Raw genomic sequence first — 19,840 nt, 5'->3', positions numbered from 1 at the left:
ACAAAATGTCTTCTGCGGGTAAGGAGTTAGAATAAGAAGAGCTTTATTGAGATGACAGTATTTTAGCTGTAATGAAAAAGATTTGAAAGATAAGACAATTTTTGACAGATGAATATGAATTGGAGGACATTGCAAGTTGACCAATAGAATCAGCAAAATTTGGAAGGAAACAATAGATGTTGTTTTGCCAACATGAAGTTCTATAACAGTCATAAATGTAGGACATTGCTCCTCAAAGTGTGGTCCACAGACTAGCAAAGTCAGAGTAACTACAGTCCTATAGACTTAAAATCTGTATTTTAATAAGATTTCCTGGTGAGTCATATTTACACTGAAGTTTGAGAAGCACTGGTTCAGGGTGCATAAAGAGTATACTTAAAGATCATATCAAACAAAAATAGAATTCTAAATTTAAAAAGTCCTTAGGAACTGTCTAGTTTGACATTTGGTTGAGAAAACTAGATAAAAAGGGCTTGATTCTGATGAAATTGAACTTTTTTCCCTGACAGAAATGTAGTACTTTTTTCACTGCACCATATTCAGAGCCTTCAATACCAGATTCTAGGTTTTAACAAGTTGTAGTAGAATGTGAAGGATAGTTGAAGGTTTCTGATTAGCTGAGTGGGAGAAAAGTAATTGAAAGTTAAGAAGAAAAATCCAGTGGAATAGTATGGAGTAGACCAAAGGAGAAGGAACCTAAGGAGAAAGAGCCTAAACCAAGAAGATATTTAAATAGTCTTACAGTGGATCACAAGGAGAGTGAGAGGTAGGAAAATGAGAAATACTTAGAAGGTGATGTTCTCCACCTACTTCATTTGTCTAAAGCTTATGGATATATTTGCCTTCTTTCTTGATTCTCTCCTTGCTCCAGTACATCATATTAAAAACCACCAGAGTATTTCTCAAGTACCAGTTCCACCAACTCACTTTTCCTTCGAGAATATTTAATGGTTTCCTACAACCAACAGTCAGCCTACCTATAATGCTTGAGATTCAACCTGCTAACCACAGCCTCTATGACATTATTTCTGCCTGAAACATTTTTGCTTTTGTTTACTAATTAGCTAGGTCAAACCATTAATTCATTCATTTGCCCAATAATCTATTTATATCACACATATTTAAGGAACCCCCTTGTGTTTGGCTCTTTGCTATGATGGACCATATATGATAGACTCATTTTCATAGAACTGAACAGTCAGCAGTTACAGATGTTCTGCTTAGTATTGAGCAAACGGCTAGCTGGATATGCAAGATGAATGAGATGTGATGCCTTATCTTGATGGGCTCATATTATTGTGAGTTGTGCTCAAGATGGAAATAGCGGGCCCTGTAATTGAAACTGCATATTATGGTCTGTTATTTACAGATTTTGTTTATCTGCTCCTGTTTACATTTGGAGGTTTATTACATGGATGAGGGTATCTTCCTCTGTATTTAGAGCAACAGGTTTTGTTCAAAGAAGGAAAGTAAGATACACTTAAAACCAATGTTAAGATCCATCAATTTTGATCTATTGGGTGATAAAAATGCAAGATAACTCCTGTAATTGTGCCAGGAAAGCCCAAAATCATGTTTTTTATTGGGAAGTGCTGGTAATGCTACCAGACTTTTAACTTGTTATGTTTTTTGGCATAAGTAAATTCATAGACGTAGATCCCACTTCAGAAGGACCTTTATTCATTCTTGTAAGTGAAAGTTCTTAGGCTGTAGTATTGAAGAATTATGATTAGCCATGTGCATTGCTGGCCTTTGTAAACTATGGACCAGTTTCCTCATCTTGGCCAAAATACTAATGATGCTTTCTCATTTCTCTGATTGTTCTGTGTGCCCATGTTTTATTTCACTGTCACAGGAACTGAGGAAATTTTTGCTAATCAGTGGTAAAATGTGGTAAAAACTGGTGATACAGATTTATGATGACTTTCCAGTGAACCAAACTCAGCTCTCCAACTTTCTAGTCTGGTTAGTCAAATAGTAGGAAATCCTTTGAAGATTTACTATTGGGTTTGGAAGACTTATCTCTTTACAGATGCTGACACTGTAGAGCAAAATTAATTTCTTTTAGTTCTGAAGGAATCTTCTTGAAACTTGTGAAATTGGAGCGAATGACTTGGTACAATTTGAATCTGGTTAGGAAGTATTCCTCCTCCCTCAGATTTACCATCAGCCTTTGCTGTTGGGAGAATAAATGTTATTTTTGGATGTTTTAATTTGAGCACAGTTGGTTATCTAGGCTGAGTGTCTCTTTTAAGTTCAAGACGTTCCATATTATGCTTTGACCTTTCAGGATAGAGAATAATGAAGAACAAGCATACACTAGGCTACACCCAGTTCTGCAAATTACTTTAGAGGCAGAGAAGAATGACTACAGGGCATGACCTTGGGGACTGGACCTATGTGATAAGAAATGTCCCAAGTGTGGAACAGAAAGATACTACTTAGCATGACTGAGATGATTTTGTGGAAGGAGAGAGTAATGTATATTTTTAGACATATTTTCTTGCATTTTTAATACCTTACATTTACTGAAAGACATTTTCAGTCCATGACTTCATTAAGTTTCCAAAGAGACTTGATTTCCTCTTGAAATTCTTTCCCTAAGGCTGAAATCTCCTCCAAATTAATGTATTTTTTTCCTTCTGATTTTCCACATTTTGAATAGCACAGGTGAATAACTTATATGTCAAGAATGTTTTCACATCATAGTTCTCAGAAAATGTGTTCTCAAATATATGGGTAAATATCAGGGGAAAAGAAACAATAATGAGAGATATTTTCATCTTCCATCTTCTCATCTTTTCAAATGAGAAAAATAGGACAGAGTAATTTAAGGATGTTTCCTGTCCCATAATCTGCCTCTTCTTTAGAGGAATCAGTATTTCCTCTAGTTATTTTATTGAATAAAAAGGAAGATATCACGAAAGGAAAAACCCTGAAAGTTATATATTGCCTTCCTTTATTTTAGACAGGAACAGCTAAACTGAGACATATATTTATTTACTAACTGGTTGCAGAGCCCATGGCAGGATGTAAAGGGGTTGAGCAAGGCTTTCTTTGAAAGGAAACAGTCATGAGGTATAAACAGGGAAGACTCAAAGGAGGCAGTTTAAGAAGTGGGCTGGACTGGAACTTCTGTTGTGAAAGTGGTCAGATACTTCATGGTGGGGGAGAACGTTTACTCTTAATCTGTCCCACAAGCTCACTGGCTTCCAAAAGGCTGACTATGGCTGTATCTATTGGAAGGTTTCTAACAGACCATAGTGAAATTGAATTTGGGAACTTTCCTTTATTCTGATAATATTTGATCAGTTAAATTGCTTGTTTGTTTTCTAAAAACCCTGACAAGAATTTGGCAAAATTGATATCCAATATAAATATTTTCTTTTCCTCTATCTAATTTTCATTTTCAGTCTCCTATCACCCACCTCCTTATTTCTTAGTTTACCTTATGAATCTCTAACATTGCCTTCTTCCCTTCTATAAATACTAGTCCTGTTCTTATTACCCTAGGAAAAATCTGAACATGAGTGGTATCAGTCATCAGTTGACTATATCAGTCATTTCAACCTGATTCTTCAGGTATGAGAGATCATTATTTAAAATATTTTTCCAAGTATTTATTTTGAAAAATTATAAACCTACAAAAAGGCTACAGAAGTGGTAAAGTGTACCAGTCTTGTACCAAGATTCACCAACTTTTAAACTTTTACCGTATTTAATTTAACCCTCTAAAAGTCCATTTTTCACATGAAACATATTCAGTGGAGCCTGAACATACATAAACTTTGATTATATTTTTATTCTTTCAAGTTAATGATAACACTTCCTGCAAGGGGTTTAGGAAATGAAACAAATCTTCTCCCTACCCCCCCATCTTCCAGGAGTTCCAAATGTTCAGAGAGAGAGAACTAGAAAACCTCAATGAAGTATTTTATATTAATATGGATGAGTTCTAACCACCTGAGGGAGCATTTTTACTTAATAAGATGAAATTGTTAATCTAAACCCATAACAGAGAATAGGGATATTAAATGATATATTTGAGGAACAAATTTCTGGTGATATTTGCCTCCTCTAGTCCAAAATTATGTCTTTTGGGCCTTCTCTGCCATGGGATAGGCATTTTAACTATGTACTAATGTTCCCTGTATTCCTAACTTATCCTTGACAGTGGCTCTGTGGTCTGCATGTGACAAATCAAAAAATGGGACATGGACTTTGAAAATCCCAACTGATCCAGGAAATCCATTTTGTGTGTGGTTCTTATATCCAAATGTCTAAGTGACATAGCCATCTCTTTGGGATCAATTATGGTTTGGAGAAATAGGCAAATATTTGCAACCACAAATCACTAATCTCGGTAAGGGGAGGGCCCCTTGTATTTCATAAAGCAAGGCCAGTGCTCCCATTCCCCACAAGTATTTTGGTTAAATGCGAATCAGAGCTTGGGCTTGCCCTTGGACATGCTGACTTGTGCCTCCCAGCACAGCTGCAGGCATCTACAGAGGTTGCACTGAAGAGTGCTCCTACATATCTGATGAACCACAGGATGTCAACAAGACACACCCACTGTCCCACATTTGGCAGTCCCTAAAAAAAGAATGTAGCAATGAGCTTGCTGCAAGCCAAACCAACCCTGACCGTAGTAATAGGCTCTTCCAAATGGGTGCGGCCAAGTGGATCACATTGAAAAAGAACAGGCCCTAGGATAAATCCATATTAAAGAAAAGCAAAACAGGGCTTAACTGTCACAAAGAATGGAAAGGAGCTGTGGACCCTTTCATCTTCCCCAGGGTTTGGGAGGGTGTTGACTGCACAATATTGTTCCAGCCTCATGCTTTTTCCTTGAATTGAGAATCTGAAGAATGCGGGGAGGTGGTTTATACTCACATTGGCCATACCACAATCTCAAAATCCAGGATAGAATGCGGTTCTTAAGTTGTAGCCTGATGAGAAATGCCATTTTAATTTGGACTCAAAGAAAAGGCCACTTCCTGTAACTGCTATTCATTTAAATACACAAAGGAAATATAGTCTTCTCTTCATCTGAGGGGTGTACTGTTTATCTCTTGGTGATACGTGCATGCAGACACACATGCATTCAACCAGGGATTAATACTAAGAAGTAGGTGTAAGACTGTATGACAATTACAGCTACATGTGAATATATACATGTAAACATAGTGTTACTCCACATCACATATGCAAGGTAAAGAGGAATATATATGATAATTGAAAAACAGTCCTTCCTCCAAAAGATTGTGTAATCTGAATATAGACTATAAGCAAAAAGATATGTATGTACCCATGGTTTTGGAGAGTTTTCTGAAACATCAAGAAGATCTGGATTTGGGTTTTTTGTTTTGTTTTGTGTTTTTATAGTTTGCATTCTAGAATTAATTTATTGTATTTTTGGAAGTTAAAAACTGATTCATCCAGGTGAGTGTATCTGATAAATCCAAAATATCTCCTCTGTCTTGCCATGCTTCTCCTCCCCCTTACCCAATCTGAACCAAAAGGCAATCTTTGAGTCTTCTGTACCATCATCTTTCCCATTCAGTTAGTGAGTGGGTTTTATAATTTTTTCTTCCAAATGTCCCTGTAGCCATTCCTCTTTCCATTTAAAATCATCATCAACCAGCTCAGACAGATAACTTCAACCCTTGACTCTCAACATTCTGCTGCATGTCCCTTCTCAGTTTCCCAGGCTGCAAATCTTTTACTGAGTTCTCAGACTACAATAATGGTATTTAAATTACTGCCTTTGCACATGTTAATCTTCTACTGAGAAATTACCTGTTACTTCATATTTTGTGCAACACCTTGTTCAGTATTCTTGGTCTGGTTTTCAAAGACCCATGGGGTACCTGGTGGCTCCGTTGGTTAAGCATCTGACTTCAGCTCAGGTCATGATCTTGTGGTTAGTGGGTTTGAGCCCCACATCAGTTTCTTTGCTGACACCTCAGAGCCTTGAACCTGTTTCAGATTCTGTGTTTCCTTCTCTCTGCCCCTGTCACTCTGTCTCTCTCTGCCTCACAACAATAAATAAATTAAAAAAAAAAAAAAACCTTATTGTTTGCTTCTACTACAATAATGCAAACTTTGTTTCTACTACCCTCTAACACACACCACACACACTATTGTTATAGTCTATGTTCGTTCGACACCTCCTGGACACAAAATGGTCATTTCTGCCTAACATCCCACACTCTTCTTTTCTTGCAACAAAATGTCATCTTCCATTGCTTTTCTAAATACTTGCCAACTTTAGACCCAAATAAAACTCAGTCTTCTGTGAAGCCTGCTATGATTACACTAATGGTCATTTATGGGTTTCTGTGCAAAACTTTTCACCACTGATAATCTCAAACACATTATTCACACATACATATTGTTTTCAGATGGATATGTCTCACCAATTAGAGAAAGAAGATTCTTTGAAGAAAGTGACCATGCAATAAAAATTAATTTACTCATATAAGCCCTAAAACAACTAGCATAATGTGATATACAGTGTATGAAGTTTGAGTAATGCTGATTTTGGAATAAGTTAGGTTAACTGTAAGTTGAATATTCATAAAAAAGAATATCACAATAACCGAGCAGTGTCAAACATAGTTTTATTCCGGAAAAATAGTTTTGACTTTTGTATACAGTAATGCTGAAAGAAATTTTTTCATTTTTCATCGTGTTTTGGAGTTTGCTAAGAACTTTTACTATGCAGTAGTAAACTTTTCCACATTACGATCAGGTAAGTTTTATCATGATTTCACAGAAGAGAAACTTTGTTTTGGAAATGTGATTTGGTCAGGATCATGCTCTAATCAAACCTGTACCCAGGATCATCTTAATGTTCATCCTGAACTAACCTGAGCTTGACTTAAAGTTCTCTAATCTTCACCCTATACTAGGTCTAACCTCATATTTAACCCAAACCTTACACTTACCTCCTCTAAACTGAATCCTAACCTCCCTTTAATGTAACACTAGCTCTAATATGAATCCTAGTTTCCTTACCCTAACAACAGTCCTAACCCTGGTTCCCAACATACCCCTAGCCCCTAATCATAGTCCTGGCCCTAATCCTAGCTCTGACACTAGTCCTAAATCTAACTTGCAGATTCACATGGCCAGTGTATAATTAAAACCAAGGAAGTCTACAAAGAGAAGCATAGACAAAAGAGGGAACTTGAATGTATCTGAATGTATGTATGCAGTACCAGAAATGTTTCAAAAGTAACCATTATTTTTTTCTCAGTAAATGCCTAACTTTCAAAGAGAGAAACTGAAGTGGAGAAAACTTTTCTCATAAATATATGTTTAGGGGTGCCTGGGTGGCTCAGTTGGTTAAGCATCTGACTGGCTCAGGTCATGGTCTCAAGGTTCATGAGTTTGAGCCCTCCTCTCCCTCTGACGTTCCCCTGATCACACTCTGTCTCTCTCAAAAATAAACATTTACATACATACATATATATATATATATATATGTTTTCTCAGAAAGCGTTCTGGACTTACTGGCAAACAAATGATAATCAACGTTCTCACATGTAGGGGTCTGGAGATTAGGTGTAACTAAAGTGGGTGAGATGAATTTAGACTCAGCAGGTCCTCCTTACTGTTGAAATGAGTGGTGAAAAATGGTTCAGAACCTTGACATGGACATTGTAGTGGGTTAAATAGTTCCCTCCCTCCACAAAAGATAGGTCCTTGTCAAAAATGGGGAATGTGTGCATGTCACCTTATTTTGAAAAAGAGTCTTTGTAGCCACCAGATGCTGGAAGAGGCAAGAAACAGAATCCTCCCTCCTGAGGGAATACAGCTCTGCCCACACCTTGATTGCAAATTTTTAGCCTCCAGAATTGTGACTGAATAATTTCCTATTGACTTTTAAACCACCAAGTTGTGATAATTTGTCACAGCAGTCCTAAGATATTCACAGAGTTGACCACATCATGCCCTGGTGTGAAGAGACAGGGACTGTGATTTTGCTGGCCAAAAATTCCAGTAACAAACCATTAGGCAAAGCAGAGCAGAGGCTGCTATTGGTGAGGCTTATGCTCTAAGGAAACTGGGTAGGGGTATGAGATGTCTACATGAAGGGCAGTCTGTAATTTTTATCTTTACCACCTACTACAAACTTCATGAGCCACTACTGAAGCAAAAATAAAATGTGAAGGTTGCTGCTCTTGAGGAGTTCAAAGACCAGAGGAGGAAGAAATGTGTAATTAGGTACATTGTAAAGGAATAGGATGGGGAAATGATACAGAAATCCAGGCAACTTCACCTGCTAGAGGGTTGGGGAGGTGAGGGGAGGGCATTAGAGAGAAAGAGTGGAAGTGGATTTTCAAAGGATAGCACTGGAAATATAATTAAAAATTTTTTACTGTTACTTTTTTTTTTTTTTTGAGAGAGAGAACAAGTGGAGCAGGGGCAGAGAGAGAGGGAGACACAGAATCTGAAGCAGGCTCCAGGCTCTGAGCTGTCAGCACAGAGCCCAATGCAGGGCTGGAACTCACCAACCACNTTTATTTTTGAGAGAGACAGAGTATGAGTGGAGCAGGGGCAGAGAGAGAGGGAGACACAGAATCTGAAGCAGGCTCCAGGCTCTGAGCTGTCAGCACAGAGCCCAATGCAGGGCTGGAACTCACCAACCACGAGATCATGACCTGAGCCAAAGTAGGAAGCTTAACCATCTGAGCCACCCAGGTGCCCCTTGTCCCCCTTTTAAAGTCAATATTTATTATTATCAATCTTGCCATTTACAGAGATTTAAATCAATGTGGATGGTACTTTTTTCCATGAGTGATTCTTCATATGGACCTTCTGTGGAAGGCAGGGTTAGATGCAGCACTGACTCCATTTTTGAGCTGCCGAATAGAGCTCATAATGTGGCTATGAGGTTCCTCTGGTGATTCTGGGAACTTCAATGTCTGATTAGGAAGTGCTACCAGCATAATTTCCCTATACCAGGGCTCAATCACTCCGTGTACATGCTCAGCAGATTTTGAGTGTCTACCACATAATCCTGTGTTGGTGTTCAAGTACCTCTCCCATCTGACTCTTTTCTAGTTTTGTCATGGATCTGACATGTCTCTGCTTGGACCTTCCCTTCAATGTGTTTTTCACCACTGTTGTTGTTGGTTGTCCTTGTTACAAGGATTCCTTAAATTGTCATGAAATCTTACCTCACTTTTAAGGAAATAATTCGTGAATTTTAGTTCAAAGCTTCCTTCCCTCATCTCTCCCAGCCTGTCTTCCTTCAGTATACATTTATTTGGTGCATATCATGAGCTGGATACTGGGCTAGGTGTTAGGGATATAAAAACTCACAAAATCCCAACAATGAACTAATTGTCTCTAAATCTAAAGGTCATTTTTTTGTTCTCAAAATCACTTTTTTGTTCTAGTCTTCTCCCACTAGAAGATTAGCAAACAGTCTTTTTTATGACAGAGGCCACCTTCCTTTTGTTCCCTGTTTATTTCTATTTTTCTGTGTCTGGAACGTGGTAGGTATTCAATAAGTTTGAATGAATGGATAAGTACTGAGGTTTATATTTGTGCTAATTTAATTAGAAGAGAAAATATGGCAGTTTTTCTTGAGAAAAGAATGATCGCCCAGAATCTTCTAACTTGTGTGAAGAACAGAAAGTACCTGGGCAAAAGATAGACTCAATTTAGAGTAGTTGATGCTTTTCTCTTCTTCCTCTTAAGTAGCTGACCTGGAGTGGACCACACATGGCAAATATAATTTGAGTCATTCAGAGGGAATTGAAATTGTTGAACTTTAGAAATCAGGAGGGACTGATCTTATTAGTTCCTGGAAATAGGGCTAGGGATCAGAATGTGATTGCTCATATTAGAAATGGAAGGAACAGTTACGCTTACTTTTAAAGTGGTATTTTATATGTCCACTTTTGAACAGAAAATGGCAGCTTTAAGTTACCTATGTCATTGATTTTCAAACTTATTTTAGCTCTACTCCATTAATTAGAAGCTCTCACAGATGAATATGCAAAACCAGTAAAAACAGGTATTAAGTGATAGTGCTTTTGGTGACATTCTGTTGTCTCCAAAGAAACCCCAACCATCATAGCACTCAGTATAAAGACCCTGCAGTAGTTTATAAGAGAGGATATGGAAATGTTGACTAAAGAGTACAAAGTTTCATTATGTAAGGTGAATAAGTTTGGGAGATGGAATACAGAGCAATGTGACTATATTTTATTGCATTGCAGTACTATATTGCTGGCTTGAAATTTGCAAAGATATTCCCACCAAAACACACAAAAAAATAGAAAACACATAGTATTAACCTGTAAGGTGAAGGGCATGTTAAGTAGCTTGATTGTGGCTATTTCACAATGTACATGTATATGAAAACATCAAGTTGTACACCATAAATATATGCAGTTTTTATTTGTCAATTATATCCCAACAAATTTGGGGGAGAAAAGGAAATAAAGAGAGTTATGTGAGCAGATATCAGCACTTTAAATCAGTGCCCACCGCACTTTACATATGGCAGAACAAAACCTCTCTGTGTTGCTCTGTCCTCTGAAACTATCTGCAAATAAATAGAAGCAGAAAACTGAAGATCCTGAATGCTCCAAACTCTCAGAAAGAAGGCATTCAGACTACAGAACCAAGAAATGTACAAATCATTGAGAAATTTAAAAATATAAAGGAAGCATTAAAAACAGAAATTAGAGCATAAATGCAATGGTGGGACTAAGAAAACACATTCATCTTAGTGATAAATATATGTAAAAATAAACATACTCGTTAACAACAGAAAAGATACTCTCAAATTAGATTTTAAAAATGGGAATCTTGTTAAATTCTTTAAATGAAATGCATTTAATGACACAGATAAAAAGTAGATCATGGGCAAAAGACACAGAAAATGGCAAAAAGATCAGAAATTATAATACTCTACAATGTTGAATTCAAGTGATAAGGATGGTCAATTAAAAATGAAAGTAGCAACAAATCACAATGAACCTGTGTCACAAGTTTTTCAACCAAACAACAGCCTCAAAAGCTGAAGGCAAAACCCCAGTATAAGGGGGAAAAAGTACTGGCACAGGACATATATCTATTTCATTCAGAGCAAAACATACTAAATGTGTGAAATAGTAAAGGTATTTAAAATACATGAATAAAATGATTAATAAAATGTATCAAGATATATAATCAGGAAAGCAAACATATCTTCTTTCATGTACCCATGAAGTATTTAGAAAATTGCACCTTATATTAGTTCACAGCAAAATTTCAGTGGCATTCTGTGCTTGTAATGTAATAAGCTTAGAAATTCTTAACAAAAGACAGATCAACCATACCAACAAAATGTTAAAGAAATTTTCTCATTAAGTCTTAGGTCAAATATAATATCAGAAGTTAAACTACAGCACACCTAGAAATTAGGGATAGTAAAAATCTATGCATCAACACTAAAAGAGGGTAGTTAAAGCAGTCATCAGAAGTAAAATCTTCGGTGTTAATTATTTAGCACAATAAACCAGAAAGAATGGAAAAAACCCAAAACAACTCAGTATCCAACCCAAAACATTTTTTAATTTTTTATTTTATTTAATTTTTATGATTTTAAAAAAATTTTTAAATGCTTTTATTTTATTTTTTTTTACAAATAGTTTATTGTCAAGTTGGTTTCCATATAACACCTAGTGCTCATCCCTGCAATCGCCCTCCTCCATGCCCATCTACCCCCTCGCCCCCCACACCTAACAGTCCTCAGTTTGTACTCAGTATTCGAAAGTCTTTCATGGTTTGCCTCTCTCCCTCTCCCCCACTATTTCCCCNAGGGGCTGCACCAGTTTACATTCCCATCAACGGTGTAGGAGGGTGCCCATTTCTCCATTGTCACCAACATCTATAATCTCCTGATTTGTTCATTTTAGCCACTCTGACCAGCATGAGGTGATATCCCAGTGCGGTTTTGACTTGTATTTCCCTGATGATGAGGGATGCTGAGCATCCTTTCATGTGTCTGTTGGCCATCTGGATGTCCTCTTTAGAGAAGTGTCTGTTCATGTCTTCTGCCCATTTCTTCACAGGATTTTGTTTTTCAGGTGTGGAGTTTGGTGAGTTCCTTATAGATTTTGAGTACTAGCCCTTTATCTGATATGTCATTTGCAACTATCTTTTCCAATTCTGTCGGTTGCCTATTATTTTTATGGATTGTTTCCTTTGCCGTGCAGAAGCTTTTTATCTTGATGAGGTCCCAATAGTTCATTTTTGCTTTTGATTCCCTTCCTTTTGGGGATGTGTCAAGTAAGAAGTTGCTGCAGTTGAGGTCAAGGAGGTTGTTTCCTGCTTTCTCCTCTAAGATTTTGATGGTTTCCTGTCTCACATTCAGGTCCTTTATCCATTTTGAGTTTATTTTTGTGTATGGTGTGAGAAAATGATCTAGTTTCATTCTTCTGCATGTTGCTGTCCAGTTCTCCCAGCACCATCTGTTAAAGAGGTTGTCTTATTTCCATTGGATACTCTATCCCGCTGTGTCAAAGATTAGTTGGCCATACATTTGTGGGTCCAATTCTGAGTTCTCTATTCTATTCCTTTGGTCTATGTGTCCTTTTTCGTGCCAATACCATACTGCCTTGATGATTACAGCTTTGTAGTAGAGGCTAAAGTGTGGGATTGTGATGCCTCCCGTTTTGGTTTTCTTCTTCAATATTACTTTGGCTATTCAGGGTCTTTTGTGGTGACCTTTTAATTCTCTGAAGGGAGGTTTTTAAGTAATGATTGTCATGACTAGATTTTCATGACAAAGTCCATATTGATGGGTAGATGGTAGATTGCATTGTGGGTGCCTTGTGGAAAATTAGTTAGAGAAAAGAGATTGAGGTCAGAGACTTGAACTCGGGTTTCCAGTTCCAATTTGTTTATGTTCACATTCCCTCTTAAATGTGACTAACCATGTAAATAGACTGAGTTGGGAATCCACCTCTTACTGGTTTAAGTTTAAGGGATTCTGGGAAGCTGGGACCTAAAACTCAGCTCCCTTCACAGCTAGCACTGGGCTCTGATCAGCTTATGTCATAGAACCATTTTGTGACCATAATGATTCACTTTTTATGGAACACTATGTGACCCTTTTGAGATCCTTTGCCTTGAGAGAGTGGATTTAACAAATATTTCCAAATTCCTTAAGGGAATATACTAAATGACATAAAGACACTCAGGTTATGGTATAAATTAAGTGTTCAGTTAATCTTTCAATGAATAAATAAAGACAGGAATGAATTAGAAGACATGTATGGGTATGAAGGGGGGCGGGTATTGGCAGGAGCAGCCATTGTCTCTGAGAAAGAAAGTAAGCAAGTTCTGGGCTTAAATTCCTCTTTTTTACGAATTTGCTGAGGCCAATCCTGCTATATAAAAATACTTTCTAACCCGCAGCTATTGGAAGTATCCCAAATCATTAAAATAAAAAAAGGAAAAATGAAATGAGAAGAAAGCTTTAATGGCTAGTCATATAGGTGTAAGATGTAGAAGGAATTGTATTTAAAAAGAACAATTACAAATGAAATTCTGGATTTTCTACTTCTCCACTTTTGCAACACCCTTCTTGGCTACTGCTTGTATAATTTTATTTGTTAAACTTTGCCCTACATTTGTCTTCATGGTCTGAGTTTAACCTGGAGGAAAGGGGAGAGGAAACGATGTCTTTTCTTGAAAGGTATTCCGTAATAAACACAGGAACTGCCCCAAATTGCCTGGGAAACAGGGCTCCCCAAGAATCCAGGCTCTATTTTTGAAAGTCAAAAGGATTCTAGGCAGGCAGGTTTGCTTTAGATAAGCATCCGGATTTGAGGATGGTTATCTGAAGCCCTGCCTGTCATTACATTTCACAGCAATGAAAGAACATCTACTCTTAGATTCTAAATCAATGGAGAAGATTCAATGAATGTCTCAGCTTGTTTTCTTGCCTAAGTCACTGTAATATTTCCTAGATATGCACTTTGCCCATCCAAGTGTGTGGATATCAGTGTGTGATCAGTACTTCCCATCCTGTTTGTAGATATATTGCTTCCTACCCTCTTAACTGATCCTTAAAATAGCGGTCAGCATGAAATGTGTCCTTGTTGTTTCTTATGAAGGACATTTTAGTGGCCAGAGTTCCAGATGCTGAGAAGCTAAAATAACAAAGAATTAATTGGAAGAGACAGTGAGAAACTTCTTATCATGAGGTAGCATTATGGAGAGATACATCACTCAAATTGAAGGATAGCTATCAAAAAAGCTTTTAGGGATAATAGGGTAGAGTCAGAATGAATATAGTCAGAATGAATTAGCTACAAAAAGAATACCTTCTGTGGAATTAATTCTAGATCAGCTGTATCCTACTTCAAAAAGGTTATCAGATATAACTGTGACCACAAAACAGGGCTTTAGGATGGCAGGTAAAATTATGTTTCTCAGTCCTGGAGCAGTTACATAGGTATGCTGAGTTAGAGAAAATTCATTGAATTTATAATATGTATATCTTATGTATGCATGTTATATGCTAATAAAAGTTAAAATCTTTTAACTGGAACAACTACAGGAAATCGTCACTAAACATCTCAAAACAGTGATCCATTTCATATCCCACTCAACACGTACTCCCCAGTTATGTCCTTCAACATCCCCCCACAAACTGGATTTTGGAGTAGCCTCTGGGTGGTGTCCATTCCTAAAATGTTGGCAGTATCTGTTGGGAATAATGGAAGGAAGATGAGTCATGGGGACTTTGTTAGATTTCATTGTTTTTACATACTGAAGAGTTAGGGTAATGAAAGAAACCTCTCCAAGTATAATGAATATGACAGCAATTCCATATTGTGCTCACTGCAGTGGCTGTTTGCAGTGCTGTTAAGAACTGTCATTATTGCTTATGCTAGAAGGGTGGGAATGTCCCCATTATGTGTGAGCAGAATGTGGACAGCTATGTAAAAACACATAGGAGATAAGATCTAGAAAGCCTTTTTTTCATTGCTCCTAAAGTAATTTTCCTATCCTATGTGTCTCTTGAGATAACTAGTCTGGTGGACTTCTCATTATGGGCTATGGCCCGCTATCTTTCAGCTGTTGTCTTTCCATTGTCCTGGTAACCCAGGTCTGTATCTTGCTTCTCCACTGGCTTTCTTCATTCCTCAGGACTCTAATCACCATTCCAGTGCTGGTATCAAGGCCAGTACAAGATCAGGTGGTTCAAAGCAGAAATTTCTAATTCAGTCTGTAAGTAAGCATCATGAGGGGATCCAAAAACCACTGATACGCTATGAAAATATGTATATACACACTTGTGCATTTTCTTGAAACATGTCTCTAACATTTATCACAGCCTTTCAGAGGTCCATAACCCCTTCCCAAAATTTAAGACTATAAGCATAGATTCTTTTTGGCATGATTATATTCTATATCTCCTTTTTAATATTTGCCTTCTTATTAAGCCAATATACTCTTAATAAGGGACAGGATTTTTTTTTTTTTTTTTAATGGTTCTAATAGGAGTACCTACTTCCCTCACTGGTCCACACCCCCGTTAGGGGCAGGAAAAACCACCCCCTACTTGTCATGAGTATTGACAGCTATCAACTTAGGACTGCCTCCTTCTCCAGAGAATTATTCATCTAACTGTGATCTTTTGCTCATAAGATGAGAACAGCCCACGTCTAATGACCACAGCCACAGAGAAGCAAAGGCTTGCCCCATGCTTAAAGAAGGTCCCAAGTCTCTGGTGCAGTTCATACTACAGTGGTCTCTGTCAGGCTAAAGCTCAACTCTAGTTGAGACCACATCCTTGCTTAGTTCCTTCTTCTGCCCCATTCTGCTTCCCATTTTCCCCTTTTTCTGAGAGCACCTGAATCCCTGTCTTAGGCTCTGCTTTTGTAGAACACAACTTAAAAGAGTAGCCCATGCTTCTAAACACTTAAACTAATTTAATGTGGCTGATTGTCTCGCAGAGATACTGGTTTAATGGGGACCATTGTATGAGACCGTTAACCTCAAATAAGTTCTGTGAATAGAATGAAAGCTTTCATCGTGATACTCTTGAATATTTTCTTGTCCTGTTTATTTGGAAATAGAAATAACATCTTGGGCATAAACTGTGGGTGGAAATTGCTATTATGACCAACTCAAATGAGGATAATTTCACATTTTCAATTTAACTAGAAATAAAATTATGGTCTTTTTACCTTCTGTTTATTATATTTACTATTGAACTTCTCTCTTCCATTTTCTATTTATGCAAGTATTTCAAGCCATGTTCTTGGATGAGAGTTCAATTTACAAATCTGATAGGGCTAGCTTGTTTTTAGAAGAGCACTCAAATTTTGAAAGCAGGCAAATTATCTTGGCACCTCATTTGGCTCATTCCTTAGGTGGGGCTAATAGGTGATATACTCCAGATCACCTGTTGATGGAGCATAGGTACCTTTGCTGTAATAAAATAACTATAATTTCATGAGTCCTTAAAATATGCCAGGGCCTGTGCATGCATTTTCTCACTTAAGGATCAAGACATCACTATTGGGGGGAGGGGTGCCTGGGTGACTCACCTGGGTAAGCGTCTGACTTTGGCTTAGGTCATGATCTTACGGTTTCTGTGTTCAAGCCCTGCATTGGGCTCTATACTGGTGTGAAGCCTGCTTGGGATTGTCCCTCTCTGCTCTCTCTTTCTGCCCCTCCCCCACTCATACTTTATCTCTCTCTCAAAATAAATAAATGAACTTAAAAAAATCACTACCATATGAGTACAATTATCCCCATTTTATAAGTGAGAACCTTAGATATGTTAATATTCTGTATGCACAGAGCAGGTGACTGGCAGGATTCAAAAAGAGATCTTGATTTTTAAACATTTGTTTGTAACCAACTATATTTTACTTCCAGAATCTGGGTATTATGCTTCTGTCACTCATTTGGTAACAGCCTAGAAGAAAAGGGTTCTGTTTAAAGGTAAATGTAAGAGCTAGCAGACTGTAGAAGTGTGGTATGGAAGTCTGTAAGACTATTAATATTGGAAGTTTTATTTCATGGTTGAGCACAAATCAAGTTTGGGGATTTCTGACCAATGTAATTGGGGGATACTCAAACGTCAGGAAGTCAGTGAGTTTTAAGAAGTCTGAGAGTGACTCCTTTTATAGTCTTACCTCCAATTTGCCTGCCCTTCCTGCCTGCTAGTTCTGAGTCTGAGATGCATGGAAAACAGCTTCCCTTTCCATCCTGGCTGTCATGTCAATGCTGCTGTATATGAAGTTGGCTATCTGATAAAGTTGCGTGTTCTTCAAATCTCTAGCTTCTTTTTAAAAATTCCCAAAGGATTCCAACTGTTGTTACAAAGCAGGAAGAATTAACTATACTTTCATTAAAAATAGATGAGCAAAACTAAACTTAATTTCTGTTTTTTGAACTATGTTTAGATAATGTGAACTTACTTGACCTCAACTAACCAGAAACATGTTTTTGTGCAGTTTTTGGTAAAATAGGTATTATAATGGGATGCTATTTCTTCCAATTTTCATTTTTTAAAGCCTAGGATTTTCTGATGTATATCAGACATAGATTAATTGTATCGAATCATATTTAAAACTTCCCTTCTGCAATTCTGCAATTCTCTTCAGAGAATTGAGAGACAAGCTAGAAACCAGGAGAAAATATTTGCAAACCACATATCTGACAAAGGACTAGTATGGAGGGTATATAAAGAACTATCAAAGCTCAATTTTAAAGAAAAACAACCTTGAACATTTTGCCAGAGAATGTGCAGATGGCAAATAAACACATGAAAAGGTAACATCAGCCATTTGGAGAATGTACATTGAAACCACAATGAGGTATTAGTGTATACTATTAGAAACGATAAAATAAAAAAGTGATAGCACCAAATGCTGGAGAAGATGCAGAGAAATGGGATCACTCATATGTCACTGGTAGAAATATAAAATTATACAGCTAACCTGGAAAAGAGTATGGCTGTTGCATGTATTTACTGTATGATCTAGCATCACACACTTGGGCATTTATCTCACAGAAATTAAAACGTATGTCGACATAAAGACTATATAAAAATACTCATAGCAGCTTTGTTCATAATGGTCCAGAGTGTAAAGAGCATACATGTTCTTCAGTTGGTGAAAAGTTGAGCAAATTGTGGTGCATACATAGCATGGGGTACTAAGCAGTAAAAAAAGAACCATTGAGGGGGTTCCTGGGTGGCTCAGTCGGTTAAGCGTCCGACTTTGGCTCAGGTCATGATCTCATGGTTTCTTGGGTTCGAGCCCTGCATCGGGCTCTGTGCTGACAGCCAGCTCAGAGCCTGGAGCTTTGGATTCTGTGTCTCCCTCTCTCTCTGACCCTCCCCTGCTCGTGCTGTCTCTATCTCTCTCTCAAAAATAAATAAAAACATCTTAAAAATTTAAAAAAAAAGAACCATTGATACAACTGCATGGATGGATGCTCAGTGAATTATGCTGAATGAAAAAGCTAATCTCAAAGGGTTAATATTCTATGATTCTATTTACATAACAATCTTGAAATGACAAAATTATAGAAATGGAGAACAGATTAGTGATCCTCAGAGGAATGCAGGTTTTAATAGAATCACAGAAAGAAGGCAGAATGCCTTGGCCTGTGAGCTGGGGAGAGGAATGAGGAAATGACACAATTATGCTAACTTGTTCTCTTTTCATCTTGAGGTGGTATTTGATGCTTTCTGTCATAAGGAAAATGTCACAAAACCAACGTAGATGGTCCAATGGGAGCCTGCAATGTATCTAACAAAGATAATAATAAGGAAAGAACGTTTACTGTGTATAAATTTTCTTAGGCACTACTCTAGGTGCTTCACTTTTATTAATCCTCTTGATAGTTTTATAAGTTAGATGCTATGATTAATCTCATTTTAAAACCATAGAACTGAGGCATAGAGAGTCTAAGTACAAAGATCTTACTTTTCTAAGATCATACAGTGGTGGAGGTGGGAATTTGAATTTAGGAAGCTGGGATCTAAATTCTGTTCTTATAAATGCTATGCTATTGCTTTATGTCCTCAAGAAAGCATGTCTCACTAATCTCTCCTACACTATGTAAGGTTTTATTTTATTCTCAGTCTGTTTTTTATTTATTTCTAGGAGAGAGAGAGAGAGAGAGAGAGAGACAGCGTGAGCAGGGGAGGGTCAGAGAGAGAGGGAGTCACAGACTGAAACAGGCTCCAGGCTCTGAGCTGGCAGTCAGCACAGAGCCCGACGCGGGGCTCGAACCCACGAACCGTGAGATCATGACCTGAGCGAAAGTTGGACGCTTAACTGACTGAGCCACCCGGGCGCCCCTGTAAGGGTTTATTAAAATAGAAAACTCATAATTTTGATTTCTGGTCATAGCTCAAAGTTCATCTGGCCTCGAGTACATTAAATTAGTATTTTAGAATCTTGATATGAAATGATAAGCCAAAAGAGTTAAGGTGAAACTGATTAAACAAAAATCTATAGTTTGTGTCTTTATTATTATTTTCCTCTTCTGTAAATAGTGTGTATTTTATTTAAGAACAATGGAGAGGTTTCTGCAATGTGTAAATTATGAAGCTAAAGTGGACTCCTTCAAACTTTGTTTCACAATATGGAGTGAAGAAAATGTAACCCAGAAAAAAAAATATCTGCAAATTAAAATGCTTTTGGCACTTAATTAGTATTAATTAGCACGGTAGTAATTTCTGAACATTATTTTATGTCACAGAACTTATGCATTGGCTTCTGGCCCTCATTGTCTTTGGAATGTGGAGACTATTAAAATTATTGCTTGTGCAAAGAAACCTACCATGATGTTT

The sequence above is a fragment of the Crocuta crocuta genome, unplaced genomic scaffold (assembly GCF_008692635.1).
Source record: "Crocuta crocuta isolate KB4526 unplaced genomic scaffold, BGI_CrCroc_1.0 scaffold407, whole genome shotgun sequence".
Lineage (NCBI taxonomy): Eukaryota > Metazoa > Chordata > Mammalia > Carnivora > Hyaenidae > Crocuta > Crocuta crocuta.
Note: the sequence above shows the minus strand (reverse complement) of the source record.